The sequence below is a fragment of the Pinus tabuliformis genome, chromosome 8, assembly GCF_031772625.1.
Source record: "Pinus tabuliformis cultivar Carrire ecotype Pingquan chromosome 8, CPIR1, whole genome shotgun sequence".
NCBI classification, from domain to species: Eukaryota; Viridiplantae; Streptophyta; class Pinopsida; order Pinales; family Pinaceae; genus Pinus; species Pinus tabuliformis.
Window position 1 is genome coordinate 1247680296 of NC_142294.1, and position 19793 is coordinate 1247700088.

Sequence of the window (19793 nt, forward strand, 5' to 3'; positions counted from 1 at the left end):
TAATAAGGGACCCCACGTTTGTGTATGCTGACCTTACCAATTGACATTTGGCATCAATCTTCATTTTAACAACGTTGTGGAAACATTGTTGGGTTTATCGTGCCTTAATGACTACCCTACCATTCCTTTAAGCATTCAATTGTTCATGATTTTTCACCAGAGAAGCTATTATGCAGCTAGGGTTCGATAGTTGATTTTCCCCCCAACATTTTTCTAAAGTTGTTTACATTATTTTGACCTTCCGTCTGTAAAACGAGATGATATGCTCTTCCACATTTCTCTCTTGTCAGTGGAGGTAAGTGAGCTCATAGTCTCATTTCACAACAATTATTTAGTTTCTCTGTCAAATATCGTTAATTTGTTTATAATTGTGTTGGCAGACTAGTTTTGTCTAAATATATTTTCATTCTCCTTTTTACTGCTTGTGAGTCCTTTGTGGGCATCTAGTATGTGTTAAGGAATTCAGAGGAATATTATCTCCAAACATTTTTCCTCAAGGTTTTAGTGTGATCCTTTGTGTAGTCATTTGACTCTCTCTGGAGGAATACCACAGAGGACTTTTCACTTCCACTAATCTATGCTTTCCTTACCCTCGGTAATAACTTATATTATGATCACGCTGTTAGCAAAAAACTCAAAGTTTTCTTTTTCTTTTCTATATGTTCAGTCCCTGGTTGTGTAATGTTGTTTCATAGTTTTACAAACTATTTTTCCTATAGGTATTACTAATCTTACTGGTGAAGGTAAATTTTCTTGGAAAACTCTGACCAAATTTACATGTGTCTATTTCCAGTTCGAATGTTTGGCTTTTACTTCTCGAGTCCATGCTGCCTGCACCAGTGTTTTAATTAACTATTTTATATTACGGAAATATCATAGTTTTTCGGTCCCTTCCTATATTGGAAGCAAATTAGTGACATAACGCCTTTGTTGTCCGAAGAATTTCATTTTCTTTACTTTTTCTCAAAGGATTTTCCAAAAATCCTTTAGTACGGTGTTTTCGAACTATATATGATAATGTGACTCAATTTTTATATTGTTTGTTTTTTTAAATTAAACAGTTGTTTATATATTTTGTCGTGAATTTTTACTGTATAATTCTTTACATTCACTGAGTTATTTTTATTCAATATTTTTTTTAGTACAGAAGTTTATTTCTTGGTCTTTCTTCCCCTCTTAAATATATGGAATTCACTATTCCCATTAGAAGAAATTATTTTAATTTTTTGAATTTATCATTATATTTCTGTGTGTAAAATGACTCACTAGTAATAGACAATTCTTTTCCATGTCACTACGTTTTTGTTCTCCACACTTTTACCCAACGATGTAGCTTGTTATCTACACTTATCTGTATATTACATATCTATCTGTTCTTGCATATATGTACAAATAACTAAGTATAAATTTCTTATAGAGAGTAGTAAACCTTATTTTACCCTACTTCTATTTACCTATCTTAGCTATATATGTACTAATACAGTTCTTACAATTGTAATGAGAATAGATTTTACCCATTATAAGGGTTATTCTACTTAACCATATATTTTTAACACATACCAGTCTTGTACTTTATACTTTGATTGCAAAATGGTTAAGTAGAATAATTGACTGTGTGAATAATAACTTTCCATAATTTCATGAGAGCGTTTTTCTCTTTCAACCATTTGTTTTTTTTGTAAGTGTAGGTAGTGCCTTTCTTTTCTATTTAAAATAACCAAAGAGACCAGATACATCGTATTGGTGGCCTCAACCTGCCCCGGAGGGAAACCAGGTCTGTTGGCCACCTTAGTTTACTGTATGCATTCCAAAAACAAAATTTAACAAGTCTTTCCATCCTGGCTATGTGCACTATACAACTGAAACTACTTAGTAAGCTACTAACATGCATGAAATGGTAAAAGCAAAAAGATTCACTGAAACACTTAAGAAACCCGAAAGGATCATTCCTTTCTGATACCAATATTTAGGTCCATATCCATGGGAATATCCACTGGTTCAGCCTGCCTTGGAGTTGTATGAGCCATCCGAGACAGCTGTTGATGCATTTCCTCCAGCTTGTTATTCTGCTTGATCATGATAACTTGGAAATTTTTCATTTCTTTTTGCAGGTTTGGCACACCATTTGCAATTTCGGCCATTTCCTTCGCCACCTGCTCCAAGGCTTTTGCCAGAAGGCGTTTTAACACCCAGTAGATATGAAGAGTCTGCCTATACAGCGTCAACCTTCCTCGCGTATTCCCCGGATCACTGATCACTTCAGCCCACCCTTCTGTCTCGGAGTCAGACTGTTCCTCCATCACACTGGTCTCCATATCTTGAATAACTTGACGAATTTCTTCACTCGTACCTTTCCTATAAGCTTTGGCAGCCTCCTGGATTGCTATCAAAGTAGATCTTCTCCCTCTACCCTAGTTGCTTGGAGCATTTGCTAGTTATTCCTCTTGATTCCCCTGTCTCAGACGTCCTCTGCTTCCACACCCTCTGCCACAACCCAGGCATGCCATCCTGCTGTATACCTTATCCTGTTGACAATTTTCATTCACATAGATCAGTTTTTGAGGTTTAGCATCAGTGTCTTCCTCTTCATTTTTCTCTGTGGTTATTCCTCTTCTCCTGCTATAGTTTCTGCCATTTGTTTGGGTGTTACGATGCTTGTCATTTTCGAGATGCAAGAATTTAAGAAGGCCTTCAGTCATTTATATTAACTGTTGGGCTAGGGACAAAATATTCATATCCCTTTCCTCAGTCTCCCCCTACACCTTTGCAATGGGTTGGTTGATACAGCCCCCCACTTTTCTTCTCGAACTATTCTCATGGCTACAATTCCCCCATTCATCAAGAAACCTTCCCTAATCCTAACCCGATGGACCCTCACAAAGCATTGCAGAGTGAAAAGCGGGTTCACACCAGTCCATTTCTTCCTCAGAGGCTTCAAAAGTAATAAATTTATCAATTTTACCAATTATGACAGAGGAAAGGGTTGAAGGGGTCTCAGAGATAACATACCTGGAATCGTTAACCTCCTTGAAAGCTCCTTCCATTTGTGCTTCGCCCTGCTCCTCTTCCTCCCAACTTAGTCTACCCTTCCTTCAAGCTTCACCATCTTCATAAAATACCACTCATCTATCCCTCTCTCTCTTCCACTATCGCTGCCACTACTGCTCATCTCCTTTCTTCCACCTCCCCCACTCCGGTTTTTTGAAAATTGCACTGACATGCAGCTCATTGTTCTGGATGGAAGGACGGTGTCGTACGTATGGGTTAGTCTTGCTATCCTGCCATGATCATAAACCCGTCTGCCACCCTCACCTACTTTTTTCCACATCCCGATTGAGGGCCATCTATCTCTATTACCTTTGAATCGTGTCTTCATGATTATCATGGTTTAGAATCATTCTTAGCTGCTCTAAATCTGAGTCCTCTGAATACATAGTCCATATGTTATCCAGTTTCCTTCCTTGTTCGTGGCCACCCCAGTTCGCAAGAAAATCCATTGGTCTTTTGCCCTCTCTTCTAACATGCTTAATAATCATATATTCAAATATTTTTATGATAATTTCCAGCTCCTGGATTAGACTCGTCGTTCTCCAACTCTGCGTAACTTTATCCCATGAGGTTCCATTATTACGTTTTTTTATTACATGTATGACCATTTGGGAGTCCCCTTCCACTTCCAGGTTATTGTAACTATTTCTGATTGCTATCTTTAGTCCTTAACGTACTGCCATCAATTCAGCTTCATTGTTGCTCATGATGCCACCATTATCTGAGTAAATCCATTTTGTTCTGCCTTGATCATCCCGAAAGAGTCATCAAATCCTTACTGGGCCTGGATTTCCTTTGGATGCCCCATCGAAATTTAACTTTATGAATCCAGCCATGGGGCGAGAGAAGTGCATGGGGCTCTTATATCCAATCTTGGGTTCTTTCCATATCTGAGGAGCCACCATCCCTTGATGCGGGTTCAACTTCCCTAAAATCTGATCTTCTTCTGGTGTCGTTTCCCAGTCTTCTACATTCCAAGTGTCCGCAAGTATGGTCTCACAAATATGACTCAATGTTTTCCCTCAGATTTGGTCTTTTGTCATTTCTTTGTTTTGGAAGATTCTTCTATTTCTTTCTTTCTAGATCATCCACATATTCATCCCTATTGTTCGACTCCAGGCTCTTCTTACCACTAGGCTAGTGAATTGTCCACCTCCCCAAACTTTACTTGTGTTTTTAATGCTCTGTTGATCTCTGTGAGTCCTTCGAAAGAGTTTCCTAACCTCTTCCCATTGTTGTTGAGCTCCTTTACACGATTTCATGAGTTGTTCCTGTGTTTCCTGTTCTTGCTTGCAAAGATTGCATTTGGGGGGTGTTATCGGGAAAACTAGTGTCTATGCAAAGTTGCTAGTCCCACTAAGGCTGGTAGCTACCTTAGAAACAAACTAACTAAAACTACTTTCATTTTCCTTTATGAGAAATAGATAAGAGGGGAATAAGGAGACCAACCTCTGTCTTGCGCTTGGTTCCTTGCTTGATTCCTCTCCCTTCTGATAGATCTTTGCTACTCGCTTCCTTGTCTACCCAGTTTCAAAGAGCACCTGTAGAATCAAAGCAGCATAACACTATCCAAGAACATAGATCTATTATCATAAACAATATAGGACCATATATATATTGACCACATAAATGCATATAACATCAATCATACAAGAATATGGAGGAAAACTTGAATAGCTTTATTGATAATCAAGAAAGAGCAAAGAGCATTACAACCAATTGTTTTGACCCAGCATCATCCTCTCAGCAAGAAAGCCCTTCTTCACCTCATGAAAAGCTTAGATCACCCAACACTATGATATTGCACCAAGAAACCAGTAGCACTTCCTTACAAGATACAAAATTACAACCTCTGGATCTCTGGGATGAGGGATCCATATATAGATGTTTGCAAGGGGGGTGAGTCAGCTTTTGAGAGTTGATTAGTGTCCTCTCTCTGATAGTTCTTGATTCCACTTGGAGATTGATGGTCTCTTACTCATCCCTAGGCGAATGCAGAGAGGCAAATGTCACAGGAGAAGTTTCTAGAAGATTCCATGATCCTCCACCTTGTAGATTTACCCGTCCATTTGTCCACTTTCGCCCATCGCACCCCATAGAAGGGCTTTTCAAGATGAATCACACCTACTATGTGTATTTAGGTGGGATGCAGTGCACTTTGACCATGGAGCAGGTGAGATGGTCTAGTTTTGACTAGTTCTAAGTAGTTTTTCATGGAGAACTTCTGGGAGAATATGTAATCAGTTGACCTTGTTCTTTTAGAGGTTGGAACAACACTTTTAGGGACTTAAGAGCCCTTGGTTTATGGACATTTATGATTGGGGTTGCAGTGCCCAAAAATGTCTATAACAATTGCCCCCTAAAGCATGATGTCGTTAATCTGTTGATGTCGGGTGAAATGCTTTATCATGAGGATCTGAAGTTCTTTCAAGCCGGAAGGCGACCTGTAATAAGATACAATACAGCACATTATCTTCATAATATTTTCACGATCTAGCTAAGGCGGGCATTCCCATGCTCAGCTTTATAAATTCATTTTCATGTACATAAGACAGACAATCGTCTGAGTGTAGACTGATGATTCTGGTAGAGCCATCATCCCTTAGATTGGATGATTATCTGTGCAGTAATGATGTACATTAGATGTCTTTATTTTCCTGAATATATATCGCAGCCCGGATGGATGAAACTAGATCCGGGGTCTTCAATCTCATTCGATCTTCACTCAAAGTACAAGTCGATCCACATGAGAGATATTCTAGAGTCGAACATGGAAAAACATCACCTGATTACTAGCCAATGATGTAAGTTGTTAACAGGCGCAAGAGGAACCACCCATAATGATGATGACCCTCAAGGTACTGCAGTACAATTCACGTGGTGTGAATAAGGGACTTGGCATCGAACACCACACAAAATCTTTCGGTCGAAGGCCATTGATGTAAACCTGTCGCCGGAAGTGAGAAACTTGCCATTGAGGCATGCAAGCTTCAAAGTACTGAAAGGGTTGTTCATAGATCGACTTCTTGGATAATGAGCTGATGTGGACAAGAAGCGATCTGTCATAGGAGGGCCTTAGTGAATCCCACATCAATGACACAGAACAAAGCAAATGATTTTAACGGAGGTGAAAACGATCTGGTGATATAAGGTTCAGGGTGGCGGTCATGAAAGAATGGAGCGTGAATGTATTGCAATGGGTGAGACACAGGCGAATTCTCTGAGCGACTTCTCTTGAACATATCGGTGACACTGACATGATGGATTGGTAGCATTAACCCCAAATATGGATGGTGTGACGAAACCATGGTGATGTGACCAGTGAACGGAACAACCCAACCCGACTTGGATGAGGAGTGAAAGTGTCATGTTCAACGACGACTTGCTACCAATAAAGTTTCTTCAAGTTTTCTTCCCAATTTTTCCCCAGTCATTACTGACCAGTACCTCTTTATTTTTGTCAAGCTTGAGGAGGATAACATATGCTTGTTCTATAATTTTCCCTTCGGGCAAACCCATCACTATGTTTTAATGAGCCTAGAGATAGTGAAACTTGTTATTGTCTGTACGGACAAGTTTGTCGCTATTCGGTTTTAACGAGTTTAGCGACAAGGATAACTCGGTCCTTTTCAATTTTAGAGAGTCTGAAAAAGGGACGTAAAGGAAACTCCAATAATCATTTTTCCTCATATAATCCCTTGAGTCCAAAAAAGTATAAAACAATATAAAAGGGATGGATTTTCGGTACTTTTAACGAGCCGAACAAAGCAAGCGCTCAATCTTTTTGTGTAATAATCCCTCAAGTCCAAAAAGATTAAAATCTAAAGGAGGGATAGCACTTACGGTCCCTTTAACCAGCTGTAGAGGCCAATGGCTCAGCAATCTTTTCATATTTTATGAGTCAGTTGAAAAGAGCTTAAAGGAGACTCGTTTTTTGAGGAACGAGTGATAAATATGGGTAGCAGCTGATTCCAGGTAAGGTTTGGAATTTTCCAATCACGGCAGTGTCACAAGGATGGCTAACAGGATCACTCTTCGTAGTTGTTCCTAAAAAAGGGTAAACAATCAAATGGAGGTGAATGATCAGCCAATACAGAGTGGAGGTGATGATGAGAACACGACTAGGATTCAAAGGCTGGTGATAATACATTCACAATGGTTATTTACCGGAAAGGTTCATTTTTTAATGAGCTTAAACTCTGGGGGAACATTTGCTCATTGCTTATGTTTATTTTTTAACGAGCTTGAATTCCGCATTAAAACTGCTCGAAATAATGGTCATTGATTGTCTTGATTTTACCATTGACAACTTTCTTCTTCAAAGGTCGTACTACCTACTCAATTGCTCCAACAAACTAGTTAGAAACGAACAATATACGTTTGAAAAATGAGTTAAAACACTAATATTTTACTTGAATTACATGAAAAGTAATTTAAAAGTGCTTTTTACCTCTCATTTTACCATTTCATTTGAACTTTGGTTTGTTGGAGCTTTGGAGGTGCTTTCTGCCTTGATTTTCACTAACTGATTCCGGGAGATTCTGTGGACGATTCTCGGCATCGTCTAGACCAGGTAGGAGCTAAACCTGGGCTCTTTAATTTCATCCTTTCCATTTTGCATTCTGAGCATGTTTTCTGGTTTTTCTGAGCCTCTGGGGTTTGAAAAACTCGCCCTGGCTCCATCGCACCTCTTCTACATCGAAAGGTGCGATGCATGCTGGCTTGGCCATTGGCCAGTCAGCATGCATCCCACCTAGAACACTACTGGGGTGTGATGGGTGCAAAGAGGGCCATTTATGCACAGTTTTTCATGGAAATTTTTGCCTGGTTCTCACCAAATCAGGACCTTGACTCTTCTCTTGTTTGTTTCAAAGATTCATTGGAGCAAAATGCTTGTTACATGGCGAGAACGTGAGCATGAAGAAGAGAACATGCTTGCTTTACATGATCCGGTTACGGTAAATTCACTGCGGAACTGTGGCCTGTTCAAGTTTTTCCGCATCTCTTGCATGAGGCAACAAATCAACTTGTTCCAATATTTTCTTGATGCATGGGATCCTACCACCCAGCTGTTCCAGATTAGGGGCAATTCCATCCCCTTGATTATCATGGACATCTATTTTTTGACTGGATTATCGAGGCGAGGTGACCCTATCTCATCTTCAGGTTTGGCCCGTGGGGGTGAATCTGCGAGAGATTACATTTACAGGTATTGCAAAGAGGGACCTCAGCTGAGTAAGGATGGCAAGATCATTATCCGAGATATCACTGATAGGTCCCTAAGGACCATTCTGTTAACTTTTGCTAGACTTGCTAGTAGTGCGGCTCTTCACGTGGCCAACAGGTCTTATATGCAGTACGCCTTGCAATGCCTTGAACCAAAGGTGTTCAACTGGTGTGATGCAGTACTCTCTATGATGAAAGAACAACTGACCAAGGTGAAAAATGGAAGATTGAAGAACTTTGGATATGGTTCTATCTTGACAGCTTTCGCGTTGGAAAAGATCCCGTTGATGCAGCCGCAGTATGTTTCACTTGGTTTGCCTCCACCGACTGAGCCACAGTTGCAGAGATGGGTCGACCTTATGGCCAGAAATGCTAGTCAGTCCCAGATTTCTTTCTCTGATACCCTTTTCGAGTGGTTCAACCGTCAGGAGATGGTTTTTTCCGAGTATCCATATGTTGGTATGGACTTCCAGGGTGATCCGGATTTGGTATTGCGTGCTGGCGAGCAGTGGGGTGTCATCGTTAAATTCTCTGACCATATCTCTATTTATCATTTCTCTTTATAATGTTCTTGTGCTTTCTTCTATCAGGACTAATCAAAAATCATGTGCTCATGCAGATGTTGGACCAGTTTGACCAGTAGTACGCCTGAGAGTGCCAGCTGCCGCTCCAGCAGGAGAGGGTGCGGGAAGGGCTATCCTTCGCGACCTTGATGTGGTCGAGACTCTTTCAGCATTGCAGGATCAGGTTGAGGGCCTTACTCTTGGTATTCCGGACGTGAGGACCGACGAGCTGCCCTTGAGGTTGCAGCGACATACTACTGGTGTGTCGAGTTGGTGGACTAGGCTGTTACACATGATTGCACAGGTGGTGACTTGTTATCACCAGCGTCATTAGACTAGGGTGCCCCCTAGAGTTTTGAGTTTTGGGTCATTTGACCAATTTTTTCTTGGTTACAAAACATTATGTGTAAAACATAAACCACTATACATATATTTTTGATTTTCGGAGTTTTATTTTGGTTAAGTTACATGATCTTGATGCAAATACTGATGAAATGCTTCTTTTTAGAAATGTTGCAAATGTCTATCTAACACATAATTTTCCAATGAGTCTGTTAATATGTTTAAGTTTCTGGAAATATGCTGATATTGAATGAAATCAAATTGTCTTTCCAAAATCTTGACCCTTAGGAACATATGATAGATAGCTGGATTTCGGACGGAGTAGATACCAGTGAGTTGTAGTATGACGAGCTGTGAGTCTAGCCTGATGAAAAGTCGGCTTATGCCATGTGTGATGGCATCAGAGATAAGTTCTATCAACACTCTATATTCAATGATGTTATTTGTTGACCGACCAATACATACCCCTCTGAAACTTACTAACTCGCCGCTTGGATCAAAAATGGCCCAGGCCGCAGAAGATAGATTCCGCAAACTATGACTCGCTCCGTCGGCATATCCAACGAAAGATTCCAATAGGTTCGACATCTGTGACAGATGTAAAAAGTGGATTACTTGACCAAAACAATTACTCTTAGCGAAAAAAAAAAATGTAACAAAAGCATATAGGTTACCACACTGAATCATGCAAAGTAATGCTTAAGGTACAACCCGTTACGGGGTTGCGCTAGTGGAATCCCGTCATAATCCATTAACTCGTAGGCTCATTTTGCTAACACTCGCTTAACAATATAGGGGCCCATCGATAAAGACTTGAACTTACCTGCTCCCAATTTATCGGATTCCTGGTCATAAGTAAGACCAAGTCACCTTCCAAGAAGACACGGGGTTTGACATTCTTGTCGAACTACGCCTTGACTCATTTCTTATGGGCTTCGTTAGCCAAAGCAGCATCACGACGGCTTTCATCCAATTGGATTAGTTCCAAGAAACGAGCCTCCTCTTCTGAAGTTCCGGGGAGAAGGTCGACTCTGAGTTTGAGGGACGAGATTTCACACTGAACTGGTATGATTACTTCTAGGTCGTGCACCAGTTGAAAAGGTGTGAACCCAGTTGCATTCCTTACCGATGTTCGGTATGCCCACAAGGCTGAGTACAAGATTAGGTGCCAACTCCTTTTGTGGACTCCAATCATCCTTTGCAGCATCTACTTCAGGACTTTGTTGATTTCTTCAACTTGTCCATTGGCCTACGGGTAATATGGAGTAGAGCTGTCATGGGACAACTCTAATTTGGCAGCCAATTCAACCATCATGTGATTGCAAAAATGCGATCCATGATCTGTGACTATAGCCTGTGGAACGCCGAATCTGGCGACTACATGATTAAAAAATAAAAGGGCAGCTGTTTCACCAGTGTTATCTAATGTACGCATCGCCTCGGCCCATTTGGTAAAATAGTCTACGGCGACTATGATATACCCAGGCCCCCTGGTCGAGCTGGGGTTACATGTCGTGAAATCAATGCCCCATTTGGTGAATGGCCCAACAACAACTATCAGTTGCAGAGGTGCGGGTGGTTTTCTGGTTTTGCTATCAAAAATTTGACATGCATGGCAACTTCTGACTGCGGTTATGCAATCTTTGAACATTGTTGGCCAGAAGTATCCTGCTCGTAAAAAAATTTGCACTGTAGCATAACCAAATTGATGCCCCCCACACGTGCGTAAATGGAAATCATTCAGGACTTTTTCGGCCTCCTCTTGGGTGAGGCACCTCCTCAGAACTGTATCGACACCGCGATGGTAGAGTGTCACCGACGATCATGTAGTCTTTTGATTGGTATCGAATACGTTTTTGTTCCGACAAGGAGGTATTAGACCTATATTTTTGGGTTTGGAGATAGATGATTATATCTCCATACCACAGATTGCTTGAAGATATCAGAAACAAATATTCATCCACGATGGTTTCTTCGGATGTTTCATCGTTGGATGACGATGGGAGATCGCATAGTAGTTCCACAAAAACTAGGGATTTCTTTGATTTGGATTTTACGAATTCTAGGTCAAACTCTTGGAGAATTTCTATCCATTTCGAATATTTTCCCCCTAGCAACTGTCGCGACAATATATAAGTCATGGGGTTGCAATCTGAGAAAATGGTAGTTTTTCGAAAGAGGACATAGTGTCGAAATCCCTGTATCGCTTGAACAGTTGCGAGAGCTAACTTTTCAACATAGGAATACTTACTTTCTGTGTCATTTAAGTTCCTACTCAAATAATATATAGGATGTTCAATTCCGTTGTCTTCTTGAACTAAAACCATTGCGATGGTTGTATCCGCTGCAGCCAGATACAGGTTAAAGTCTTTTTGATAATCAGGAGCATACATTAATGATGCTTTCATTAGGGATTATTTTAAAGCATCAAAGGAAGCTTGTGCAACCTGATCCCAAACGAAGGGCACTTCCATTTTCAATAGACGTGTATAACCTTTAGCAAGTTCGGCATAATTTGTAATGAACCTCCTCAGAAAGTTTGATTTCCCTTGGAGTTTCTGAATCTGAAGCAAATTTGAAGGTGGAGGCAAATTTATGATTGCCTGAACCTTACATGGGTCGAGACGAATCCTGCCCTTTGAGACTACAAACCAAGCAAATGACCAGAACTGACACAGAACACACATTTGTGTGGATTGAGTCGTATCTTGTAGTTTCGGCAACGTAGAAATATTGCTCTCAAATACTGTGGATGATCGGTTCGCTTTCGCGAATGAGCTGGAAGGTCGTCGAGATATGGTTCAACAATGTTTTTGATGTCATGGAAGGCATAATTCATTTCCCTCTGAAATGTTGCCCCTACGTTCTTTAAACCAAAGGGTAATTTGCAATATGCAAATGTGCCCGCGGAAAAATAAATGCAGTCTTTGACTGGTCCTGTGGGCAGATATTTATTTGATTATATCCAGAGAATCCATCCATAAGTGAAAAGATTTCACATCCGGCGCATTCATCAATTATCTGGTCAATAAAGGGTGTAGGGTAGTTGTCTTTCGGACAAGCTTGATTTACATCCCTATAATCGACGCACACTCTAATCGTTCCTTGTTTTTTCATCACAGGAACAATGTTTGATACCCAGTCGGTTAGAGGAACTGGGTATATAAAACCAGCATGGAGAAGTTTCTCAACTTTTTCCTTGATGGCAGCAGCTTTCTTGGGGTGCACCTGCCGTAGCCGTTGTCGTACCGGGTTGACATCTGGATACATCTTGATTTCATGTTCAACTATACTCGAGTCAATGCCTGGCATTATATCATATGACCAAGTGAAGACATATCTGAATTCGTGAAAGAGAGCATTATATATTTCCAGTTTTGATGGAGAACAACATTTTCCAACATAAATATTCTCTACAACATCCATTTTGGTCGAGATATTTATGGCGATAGTCTCTTCAATATTGGACAAGTTTCGCTCAGAATCCACCGTGTTTACAGTATTTGATAGGAAATCAAAAACCGAAGGATGATGAAGGTCATCAAGAGTATCTTCTTGACAATGCGGAAGATGGGAACGATGGTGGTAATCTTCCCATGGCGCCCCTTCAATTGTCATTGACTGAACAATTCCTTCGTCTGTGTAATGCACTTATGACCAAGGATCTGAAGGGGTGTCATATTCCTTACACCTATCTATCCAAAAGCTTGATGAGCGTTGATTTGGGTTTGCCTCCCATGCCAAAAACATTGATTGCTACAATATTTCTATTGGGCTGGGAGGCAATACCTACGGATGATCCATATTAATATCGTTTTCTGAGATCTTTTGAGTCGAAGATATCATATTGTAGGCTCCTACTGTCGCCACTTCTGCCAGATTGATTGGAGGCAGGAGGGCAAAAGTCCCCATTAATATAGGGTCTTTTAGTAGGCCTACTCCGATATTTTGAAGCGAATGGGGGCTTCCATGGATCATCAGAATGCTTCTCGTAACTTGGGAACTATTGGGGATAAATGTTTGTTGGTCGACGATTGTAATTCCTCCTTGAAAAGGAAATGAAATCTTCCTAAAGTAGGTCAACACAACCGCAGCCATAGCATATATCCATGGTCTTCCCAGTAGGATGTTGTAATCGAGGTTTCTGTCGATTACTTCGACATCTATTTCTACTGTTTTCCCCCCTAGTTCAACTTGCAAGTTACTTAGAATACCATATGTGGTATATGTTCATCGGTCAAACGCTTTTAATGTCGTCAAAGATCATGACAAGGTTGGATATCCTAAAGTTTTCCAGCAACTCATCGACATAAGACATGTAGATGCCCCTCATCAATAATGGTTCGATGAACAGTTTTGTTGAGGGCTTTCACTTGAATGAGGAAAGCTAATTGAGCTGGTAATTGAGGATCATATCCTTTGTGATTAAAGGACACAAGATTAGAATCCTTTGGGTCTATCCCACCTATAGATGATAATAAAGCCTGCTTTTGGGATGGGCAATTTTTTAGTACTTCAAGTGTCGACATAGCAGATGGCGATTGGGCCAGATCTTCTACTATGTTATAATGTTGTGTTGCTCTGGCACGAGGATTAAATGTCGACTTGTGTACTACGCCCTTTGGCGGTTTTATTGTTAGCTCTGGAATGATGGGCGACGCAACTTCTGTCGAAGTTGTTGTTGAACTACTAGGTTGATCTTTATCCTTGTTGTTCGACAGATGTGGATTCCCATAATCTTTATTCCTTGTCGATATCAAACCATCATTTTGTTGTTTCGAAACCGACAACATCTGCACTTGGGACGGGGAAGCATTTTCACTAGCAACCAGATTTATCCATAGATTTGGAAACAGATTAGTTAATACTGCCGAGGTTTTTGAATTCTTGAAGAATATTTTAAGCTCAGCTGTATGTGGACAATCTCTTGTCCAATGATCCTCATCACATATTAAGCATGGACTTTTTGATTTCCTATCTCCAGGAGGGTTTGCAGAAGAATTTTCAAGGTGATGATTCCTCCTGTTTCTTCTTCTTCCCTTTGTTTTTCTTCTTGCCTCCCAGTTGCTTGGTTTCTTTGCCTTTGTCAGCCGAGACAACATTTACTTCTGAGGCGAGAAGTTCTTCTTTTGAATTTTGACTGGAAATCTTATGGGCCTTTTTAGATGTAGCCTTTGTCGATTTTGTGTCTGTCGTACCAATCACGCCATTGTCGACATGAGAGTCATTGTTCGATTTAGGAGGAGGAGGGACAAAAAATTCCGGTCTGGGAGCATCGGGGATTTTATCGTAGAGCGTGCTAGACTGAGTATAAATCAAGTCTAAATAATGCACATGAGCAATAACCTGCTCTTCGGTGACAAATCCTCCTTTTGCCACATCTTCTATAATGGAAGGTAATAATGACTTAATAAACCATTCAGCTAAAAGCTGATCGGAACATACGTTTTTACCATTCTTTGACGACGTCGCCACTCATGAATATGATCGGATATGTGAGTGGCCGTTGTTTGCTTGAAATTGGTTAAAAGTTCTGTTCCCATTTTGTACCTTATTGGTAACTAAAAATGGGTTAAAAAGGTTGTGGCTAGGGCACTGAAGTTGTCAAACGAAGCTCTGGGTAACTCGATATACCACTTTGCTGCTGGACTAGTTAACGTCCTCTCAAAAAGGCGAAGCCTAATCGAATCATCATTTAGGGTGTTTGATGAACACCACAGATGAAATGTAATCACATGATTCGACGGTTCTTCACCCTGATTTCCATTAAATTTAGGAATATCTGATGGAATTTTATGCGGAATCGCTGGCCACCAAGGGGCGTAAGCAATTGGACCATTCATTAGTCGATTTAGATCCGGTAACTCTAAAGTTGCCACGAAGGGTAACTGTTGATTCAGGTTTGGCGAAGCATACCCAGGATATGATGGAATTTCCTGAGCAGTTGGTATTTGCATACCAGTATAATGCATTTGATGCTGGTAACTTTGGTAAGGTTGATGGGCATAACCATTGTATAATGGTTGATTTTGGCCATTTTGAATATACGGCTGCCCACTATTTGCAAAGATTTGTTGCTTAGATCCTGGGTATACTTTTTGGAATTGTGGTTGTTGGTATTGCACCAGCCATGGTTCCGAAACCATGTGCTATTGTCTAATACTAACCATTTGACCAAGATGAGGGGTAATTTTACCCATTTGGGCATGTGTCATTCCACTAGTTGGCGATTGTGGTTGAGTCGCAATGACAAGAGGTTGTTGCATTACAACCTGAGAAACCTGAGGTTGACATACAACAGGCAATGCTTGTACTTGCGACACCGTCACAATAGCCGGTGTAGTTGGTATATTTGACATAGGTAAACATTGTTGCATCGAATATACAACTCTTGGTTGTTGAGGTAGTATTGGCACCCAACTGCTAGATGTAATTCCATCATAACTTGAATTTTGTTGTGAACTCTTGTATGGTTGTCCTCCCAGAGGAGACAATGAAAGGGTGTACTGCCCCCATACGGCGGTAATCCGGTACTCAAAGGAATTGTTTGTCCTTGAGAACTAGACTACCCAAATTGACACCCTGAAGGATCAATTTGCTGAGACTCAACATAAGCGTTCCTGGACACTATTCCGGATGAACAAACAGGGACAGACCATACTGTCGAAATAGCCCCTAAGTGGGCCCCTTCTAGCGATTCAGAGCTAGTTGGGACAGATGGTATGCCAGCGAACATTGTTGGAGTGACAGCAGGAAGTTCTACCGTCGCTGTGTCGGATGACATAGTCCTAGATGTCGACGGTTGTTCAGACATTTCTAGTCTATCCAAAATATTTCTTAGCGATTCTACAGGAGCTTCCGATGACAGAAGAATAATTTCTGATGAAGAAGGATATAGAGTGATCCCGACTCCAAATCGCAATGGAGTACTAGTTGGAGGATCCTCCACGGTCTCTTCTATAGCAATCAAACCAGGTGGAAGAGGTAGACCGTCAGGTCCATAAAATATCTCTGGTGCCGAAGAAGGTATAGAATCTGCAGTGACAGATGTTTGGGGAATAACACCTGCCGAATCAGCTGTAGATGGAGCTGGTTCAGTAATAGAAGTGTTTACCTTCACACTAGGATCAGTTCTACTGTCCTTTTGTGGCTGCTGAACTTCTTCTGTAAAGGTAGGGATACCAGAAATGTTTGGAGTAACCGGAGTCTCCGATGGTGTTGGAATGTTTGTTATAACTTTACTAGGGGATTTGGAACCAGTTAAACAAGTTCGCTTTGTCCGTAACGGTTTCAATTCTGGAGAAAAAGACCGTCGACTCATAAGCCTCCATGAACGACAGGGTTTCAATTGACTTTCTTCCACGATTGTGGATTACTCAATCAACTAAAAATCAAGGGGAAGTATGTTTCCGAATTAGATGAATTTTGGATGCTTTAACACAACTTGTTTTTTCAATTTTTAAGAGTCGATAAAAAACAAAAGATGACTCTAGTTGCCTTTGATTTTTAATGAGCCTGAAGTGACAAGTGCTTAGATGGACCTTTTCCTTTAAGGATTCCGAAGAGGAACGAAAGAGACTGCTCTAGAAATCTAGACAGAGGGATTACCAAACCAATCACAAAACTACAAAATACCTTTTACGGTACGACAGTCAATCTTCACGAATGCTATGTTCAGTGCATTGCGATCGATAGGGTGGAAAACACGTCTTCCTATGGATAAAGGATAAAGCCTATTGTGGTCTTCCAATATATAATTGACGGTACGTGGGAGCACAAGTCCGTACTGGCACTTATCGTCTCAAGGTGGACGAATCACCCAACCAACAATGAAAACAACAGTTACCATATTTTACGACGCCGGAATACGTCTCTAGCCTAGACTTCTAAATGTTGTGCGTTAGGTTCTAAAGCGTTTTTAGATTCATTAAATTTATTTTACAGTTGATCTTTCTTAAGAAATTTTCCTTTCAGGTTCACCGCATGATATAGATGTACAATTCCTAAAATGCAATATAAGATGATAAGCAGTCATTTAATCTTCTTTTTGCAATGAAAATTCTAGCTACTAAGGAAAGAGAGATGACATTCTTTCAACATAGAGCAGAGAGCACACACTAGATGCACTGTCCTAATCAAACCAACAAACAGTCTAAATGCAAAATGCACGTGCATGTATTTGTTTTCAACCTTCTTAATGTGTGAATGATAAAAAGAAAGCTAAGCACAAATCTGAATTATTTTTCAAAGCAACGTTACTAACAAGTTTCTCTTCAAGACAAAATGAGGACAATGTTGACACTTTGTGATTTGGAAATGAAAACTTGCTTTCGACACTTGAAAAACTACTAATTCAAATCAAATACAAGTGTAATAGTGTAATCGACTATCAAGAAATATCAGATTCCCTTCTATGACTGAAAAAAACACTTGTGACACTTTCAAATCAAGAAACAACAGTACGATTACGCTACTTCTTTGTAAAAGAGAACTGAAGATGGCTCAAAATACATAAAAACATTTACAATCCTTTGCACAATGGAGGCTGAATAATGGCAAGGAAGGGGGTTTCAATAGAGGTGTACTGACTACAGGCAGTAAAACTCTTGAATAGAGCTGAAAATAGTGAACACAGAAACCAAATCTAGGAGCAAGAAAGGCCTTGTCTGATCAGTGCACCTGTAACACAGTGAACTAGAGATGTAGCTCACCTACTACACTCAGGAATTGTGATGCATCTAGAATTCACGGAAGAGACAGTGCACTGGACCAGGGATGAGACTTTAACTGGGTTCTGGGTCACAGTTTTCAGCTTAGTTCAGGGATTTAGGCCGAGCAAGTGGTAATCAGTAAATCAATCACAGGGGTAGATCTAAAGAGGTTACTAGAGCCACCACAAGGGCAATTAGAGAGTTTGTAAATCAATTTTTCAGTTTATAAACAAAACCCAGAGATAGATTGAAGCAGCATTGATATACTTTGCACTTGCATAGCAAATGCAGTTTGAAGGTTAGTTGGCTTAACTTCAGGCTCCGTCTGTAAGTTTATAAAGTAAAAAAATGCAGATAAACAAACAATCTATTCACTCCCCAGTGGAGTCGCCATTTTGTTATTGGGAAAACTATTGTCTATGCAGAGCTGCTAGTCCCACTAAGGCTGGTAGCTACCTTAGAAATAAACAAACTAAAACTACTTTCATTTTCCTTTATGAGAAATAGATAAGAGGGGAATAAGGAGACCAACCTCTGTCTTGCGCTTGGTTCCTTGCTTGATTCCTCTCCCTTCTAATAGATCTTTGCTACTCGCTTCCTTGCCTACCCAGTTTCAAAGAGCACCTGTAGAATCAAAGCAGCATAACACTATCCAAGAACATAGATCTATTATCATAAACAATATAGGACCAGATATATATTGACCACATAAATGCATATAACATCGATCATACAAGAATATGGAGGAAAACTTGAATAGCTTTATTGATAATCAAGAAAGAGAAAAGAGGATTACAACCAATTGTTCTAACCCAACATCATCCTCTCAGCAAGAAATCCCTTCTTCACCTCATGAAAAGCTTAGATCACCCAACACTATGATATTGCACCAAGAAACCAACAACACTTCCTTACAAGATACAAAATTCCAGCCTTTGAATCTCTGGGATGAGGGATCCATATATAGATGTTTGCAAGGGGGGTGAGTCAGCTTTTGAGAGTTGATTAGTGTCCTCTCTCTGATAGTTCTTGATTCCACTTGGAGATTTATGATCTATTACTCATCCCTGGGTGAATGCAGAGTGGCAAGTGTCACAGGAGAAGTTTCTAGAAGATTTCATGATCCTCCACCTTGCAGATTGACCCTGCCATTAGTCCACTTTCGCCCATCGCACCCCATAGAATGGATTTTCAAGATGCATCGCACCTACTATGTGTATTTAGGTGGGATGCAACGCACTTTGACCATGGAGCAGGTGAGATGGTCCAGTTTTGACCAGTTTTGAGCAGTTTTTCATTGAGAACTTCTGGGAGAAGATGTAATCAGTTGACCTTGTTCTTTTAGAGGTTGGAACAACACTTTTAGGCACCTAAGAACCCTTGGTTTATGGACATTTATGATTGGGGTTGCAGTGCCCAAAAATGTCTATAACAGGGGGGCCATGTATGCCTCGCTTTTGGAGTTGGTCCCAGGTCAGGATGCGACCTTTGCTTACCAACTATAAGAAGTGCGCTACTTTCAGCCACCAATTACTGGTCCATATTTCTTTCCAATCGATTGCCCGATCCTTTGGTTCTCTAGGAGTTAAGAGATGATATCCCTCTTTAATTGAGAAATTTCCTTTCACTCTGTAACCCCATCTCAGTATGTTTGGTCTAGGTCTTATAGGTATTCTCCTTGTCTGCATTTCCTTTTGATATAACTCCCTTTGTTCTCCATCAATTTAATCCATCCATTCTTTTGGACTCTTCCAACTTCTCCATACTTCCTCTTGGCTCCCTTCCTTCCAAAAGTCCCTTACCAGATTCATTCCATTGTCAGTTACCGTTTGGAATATATCCCTTAAAGCTTGAAGTCCATTCAGTCTTTCTCTTTGCTGCCAGGCTTCCTCCCAAAACCTGG